This window comes from Macrobrachium nipponense, chromosome 4 (genome assembly GCF_015104395.2).
Source record: "Macrobrachium nipponense isolate FS-2020 chromosome 4, ASM1510439v2, whole genome shotgun sequence".
Classification (NCBI taxonomy): domain Eukaryota; kingdom Metazoa; phylum Arthropoda; class Malacostraca; order Decapoda; family Palaemonidae; genus Macrobrachium; species Macrobrachium nipponense.
In genome coordinates, this window is record NC_061100.1 from 129125369 (window position 1) to 129131862 (window position 6494).

Sequence of the window (6494 nt, forward strand, 5' to 3'; positions counted from 1 at the left end):
ATTATGTCTCTTTTTGGACAATTTGTTCTCATAGTTATATATTTTGTCAATAAAAGTACTTTCTATCGAACTGTCCCTTTGCAATAGTCTCAACAGAGAGAGAGAGAGAGAGAGAGAGAGAGAGAGAGAGAAATAGTTATATCTTGCATTTTAATAGAAGGTATGCCAGTGTATCCAATTATACAAAAGTACAATCGAGGTTTCCAAAAAATGCGTTACAAAGCACATCAATTTTCCTTTTCATTTGGGGAGCACTGCATTCGTGAACTCCACTGTAAATGTTATTTAATCCTCCAGGTCATGTAGAGAAGAGTAGCAGGACGTTGTCCTTGCTAAGAACAAGACCAGGTCGATCTAATTAGGAACCTGATTTTGGGACCCTTCCCCTCAGAGGCTTCGGGGAATATAAGAGTAGCAGTTGGGAGTCGGGAAATCAGTTGACGCATCGGCTCCTCAGCGTCTAGTACTACTACAACTTCAGCCATGAGGTCGTCTTCTTTGTGAGTCTTTTCTTCTTCTTCTTCTGCTTTTCACTTACTCGGGGAGTAAGCCTACAAACTACTTTGTTGTTGTTGTTGTTGCTGGGTGTGGGGGGGGGGGGGGGGGGGTAGGAAATCATAGAAAGGTCTGGAAAAGGTGTTTCACGTTTGAGTTAAAGATACAGGAATTTTAGGATAGGATATTTGGATTTATTTATTATGATAACAATGTAAAGAAAAAACAAAAAAAATAAATAATGTCATATTAAACAGTACGGAATAATTCTTTCTAAAAAAATTTAGTATCTATATTAGTTTGTTTTCGTTGATGAAAACAATGCTCTATTCGACCAAGTATATTTTAGGCAGTACCCGGAGGTATATTCCTGAAGTCTGGATGGAAATAGACCCTCTCGATATTTAGAACCAATCAGAGCGTGATTTGTAGCGGTGACGTCGTGAGACTCCGCCCTCATAGCGCTACCACGTATACGCTTTTCTTAATTCTTGCAGAAGCACCAGTTATATTATCTTATATAATAGGTTTAATATTGGTAAATATAGTTGTTATTATAGATGTATACAGAAAATATGTGTCAACTATGTTGTATCAGCTAATATTTTACGCTGGCGCTTATGCATCATAACTGAGATATGCAAGACATATGGGACCATTACTCAATGAAACACTTCATTACATAATAATTCATGCAGAAGCACCAGTTTTGAGGATATTATCTTGTGAGAGGTTATAATATTGGTAAATATAATTATTAAAAAAAGTACCGAGATACACGTTATATGGCTGGCAACATTGCTCAATGAAACACACCAGAAGGGTTACGATGCTATGTCAATCAGCTGTTTCTTTACGTTATACTTCACCCATTGAAAAAATGACTCACTACTCATATTGGCCTCAACACCTATAGGCATTTAGTACACGAAGTATGGCTGACAGTTTCAAAATTTTAGTTATCTTGAATTTTATCTGACATCCACCCATCATGTACCCATTCAAAATGCACATTTTGCCCTGTTGATCATATATATTTCTTCTGCAAGTTGATTTGTTCTTTGGTGCTTATATACATATATATTTTCTATTGTCGTTTTGTAGTTTTGACTCAATGTTTTTGAAATGTACATGTTTAGTCAGGTTAGGCTAGAGTACGATGGTAATTCATGTTCGGAAGTATATATGGTGTGAGACAGGAAATGTAGACCTTTATTTAGTGTTGCTAGGGAAATCTATGTTGCAATAAAAAAGCATCTTCAATAATATCCAACGGAAATGAGTAGCAAATTCATTCTAATCAATGAAAAATATACCAGAAAAATTTTTCAATTTGCACAGATATGTAATAAAGCACAAATTTACGCTGTGTATTACAACCAAGGCCATGCTCAGGTTTTGTTGTGCAGATATCATAAACTATGCAAAATTATTGCTTTGCTTATATTATACATATTGCCATTGCAGCCTCGGATACCAAAAATCTTTCCTTTGCTGATATTTCACTGTAAATTTAAAATCAACTGCATAGCTTGGAATATAAGAAAAAAAAATTGTTTACAAAAGATTATTTTATGCAAAAGTTTATTAGTATACTCACATTGTACATCATACCAAAGTTGATTGACTCCAAACTGCACAGTTTCCATTGTCAACCAGATACAATAAAAATGGAACATTCATGTATTAAGAGATATAATAAATACATAAAATTAATACGTTGCCTTAACACTAATCAAAAACTATTGTGAAGTGTGAGAAATATGAATTCGAAAATAGGATTCCTATTTTCCATTTGAATCAAATATATTAAAAAAAAACATAAATATAACTATTTTTCACTTAATGATTTTTGCCAGAGATTTTCCCATTGGCCACGTTGCAGGAAATGTTGTGAGCCAAATTACGGGGACGTTTAGGTTGTGAAGACACAGCACCTGTCCGGATGACGGCCTTTACACAGCGGTGCAGCTCCCCTTGGCCTGCCATTGAGCGTCTTGCGATGGAGGTTGGCTGACAAGGTATCTTACCTCACCCAGCTCCACCATTCCTTATTGCACTTCCAGTGCAATGCAGCAAACTATTCAACTGGTTTGCAGTTTTTACGGAATCCAGACGCCCGAGGAACTTCTTCAGTGCACTGACTCTAACTATGGTATCTGCAACATCATGTGATATTTTCCTAGAGGCAAAATCATCATCATCTGAAGATGACATTGTCTCTGTTCTAGAAATTGGATCCTGCGGCTCCTCTTCCATATCCAGATTTTCTGTCTTCTCACTAACAATTTCTTTATCTCTGCGTTGCCAGTGATCTCAAGCCGCCATCCTCATTCAACTTTCTAAAAAATGCCACACCAGGGACCTTCTCTTGGCCAACAGCCAAAACTGCTAATCGATGACGACTTTCACTGCTACTTAAAAATTGCCGGGACACAGGTCATGCTAAACTCGGCACATGCAATTTGGTGCTTGCAAATAGCACCAGTTTGGCCTTGCATGCAAGAGCACAGTCCAATTTCAAGGTCTACATCATATTTTATGGTTGGATCAGATTCGCTCTGTACTTATATTTAGAATTGCCAACCAATTCAACGCTGTCTAATGCAATCTTGGTCGAGACTATTGGCTTTACATGCCGCCTAATCAAGGCCACATCGACCAATCGTTGCCTCATATATACATCGAAAAATCTCGACCATAAACATCAGTAGCTGCCGTGTGTATGCCTTGCTCTGAAAAAAAATGAAGAAATAATCCAAACTGTTTGATAAAGTAAAAACAAATAAAACTATGGGCAGTCTGTTACAAAAATTAATGCAGTTTAACCCTGAACTTTTGCCAGCATAGTTTTAAATAGTATAAACAGAATTTTTTTTTCTTACATTTTGCCATCAGGGGTTTGGTAAATATATCCCTTTTCTCTCTCTTTCAAGGTAAGACATTTCCATAAAAAAGATTTTCTACGCTTACGGACAAATGTTTGCCAGATCAATCAATACAATTAACTGCAAAACATCCAGAGACCTTTGACCCATAGTATTTTCATTGCAGTATTGAGGTTTCTAATTAAACTGGAGCAACTCTCAGCTATTTGGATACCACTTGTTTTTATCTGTTCCTTTCAATATGCATACTATTGAGCAGTTTTTTCCAAATTTTTATGCCATATATTTTTATTATTATATTATTATTATTATTATTATTATGTAGTCTAAAACAAGCGCGCGCGCACACACACACCACACACACACACACACACACACACACATATATATATATAGTATATATATTATATAATATATATATATATATATATATATATATATTATATATATATAGATATATATATATATATATATATATATATATATAATAATAATATATATATATATATATATATATATAGAGAGAGAGAGAGAGAGAGAGAGAGAGAGAGAGTAGAGAGAGAGAGAGAGAGAGAGAGATACACACACACTCTACTAAGAACAGAGCCCACCAATTTCAGCAAGAGGTCATGGCAACTATCAAGGCAGTGTCATCACTTGCTTAGTGGGAGAACTTCAGTTTTGTGAAATTTCTAGTAATAACATCCACCCTCAGCAACTCCCAAGAAAAGTAAAAAGTAGCATCATTAAACGCATATGCAGACTCATTAATTATCAGTATATGTACTTTCTTAAATGATGTAATGACAAATATTACCTGTATAATGTACTTATTAATCCTTACCCACTGAGAACAATATCCTTGATTATGCACATTGTTGACTCGCAGAAATTATTTATATGGTTCCCTCGTAACAATGTACCAGCTCGAAAAGCTATTGCCCAATCTTCCTTCCTTTCAACCAAGGATGCCACATAACTGAAAGTAAAGAAAATATGCTCATTAAAACAAGATTTAAATATGCCAAAAGGAAATTAAAATGGTTAATTAAACAGCAGGACATACAACTTGCACTTTAAAGAGTCAACTTAGTGATAGAATCAATTTTCTTTTCAATTCTGTTCAACTCTTCATTCAAAGGATCAAAGACCTTGGATTTCATACCAACTTGTTGAATTATAAACATGGTAACTGACTTTACACTTTATGACTTTACACTTTAACACTTTAATGAACTATACAAAAAAGGACATTTATAGGGACAGATAACTGAAGCAATAGTGCGCTGAAGGCTTCTAAAGCTGGGCTATTTCACATTACCTTTTGAAAATAGGATATGTGCCATGAGAGAACAGGACTGGAGAGACTGTCACACTTTATTAAACTCTGCTTTTGAACTAGCATGAACAAGACTTTTTATGGCAGCCATAAGGTCTTGACGATTATCCGTTTGAATTCTATGTTTAGAATCTGTTGGATGTCAAGGTGGGACAAGAGATACACGGTGGTAGAGGCGTGTGGTTTATTAGGTCCTCAATTACTACTGACACCAGTTGCCGTCTCCAACCGGCACGCTTACTTGGCGCCTGCTCGCCATGGGAAAACATATCTTAACAATAAACAATAGCAGGTACTCCATCCATCATCCCCCCCCCCCCCCCCCCCCCCCCCCCCCCCCCCCCCCCCCCCCCCCCGAGATTAATACATGGGTATACATGGATAGGAAATAAAAAGAATACATGGATATACATGGATTAAATTGGATGCATGCGACAGAGTAATGGGACAGATCCAATAAAACAAAATAAACAGATGCTGCTGTAATGTACATGATTACACATAAGAAGGGTGTATGACAGTCAAAGACGTCATATGTAGTCATTCATCCAAGCTGGCCTCCTGGCGTGACGTGATGGGCGCGACTCCCGCACTGCTTGCAGGCTGGCGTAGGGTGGCTGACCGGTGGCTGCTTGGGCGTGGGAGGGGCTGGATGTGTGGCAGGTGTGGCTCGCACTGGCTGGGACCCCGATGAGTGAATCGCAGGTGTTTCCTGTTACGGAGGGAGAGGCGTCCGCTGCCGTTCAGTCTGACTAGGTATTGTCGGTATGGGAGCGTTTCCGTCACGATACCGGTACGGTCCCCACAGCTTGGTGGCTTGATTTTGCACTCGTACATGGGCGCCCGGGTTGATGACGGGAAGCGTTCTGGAAGGTCCCGTTCTCGGTGAGGGCAGACCATGTCAGCCATCTGACGTTCTCTATGCCGGAGGGTTGCCCCCCAGTGTTGTCTACCGTGAGGTGCCAGCGGGCCGTAGGTACGCCGTCTTGGAGCTGCCTGCCTGCTGCGATCTGGGCGGGTGACTTATTCATTCCGCGGAGGGGTGTGTTGAGTACTTGCAGCATAGCCAACGAGGACTTGTCCGTGTCGAGGTTGCCGCCGCTGCCCGTGTTGGCCATTATGATCTGCTTCCCAACCTTGACCGCGGCCTCTGCCCCGCTGTTGGGCTGCGGGTACTGGGCATGATGATAGTCGCACGGACACGCCCCATAACTTGAAAAATTCCCCATTTCCTCGCTCGCCAGATTAGTGCCCCCGTCCGTGGAGATTTGCTCCGGGGCCCCCCACCCAACCTGGCGAAGTAGCGACGTAGCTGGGTCTTGAGTGAGAGGAGGAGGTACCGTGGGGGAAGTGGGCCAGCTCCAGCCAGCCAGTGAGCCTATCTGCGTAGGCCATGTACATGTGTTCGTCGTGCTGGAACATATCTGCTACCGTCATCTGGAAGGGGTACTCAGGGGGCGGCGTGATGATGAACTCCTCCGCTGGCCTGGGATGGTGCGTGAACGTCGCATTCTTCGCACAAGGAGCGGCGATACTGCAGGTACCCCTCGAGTCCAGGCCAGTATACCGTCTGGCGTGCTCGTCGTTGCATGGAGTCCAGGCCTTGGTGCCCCGCTGACGAAGGGGCTCCGGTATAACTAGGCGGACATTTGCCCTGGTTCAAATGTGTATGTCACTAAGTCTTGGACGACGGCCAGCCTCTGATACCGTAGAAGGGCCGAAGGCATGCAACTTCCTGGGACTTACTGTCGGCCCAGTCCCCGGCCAGGACC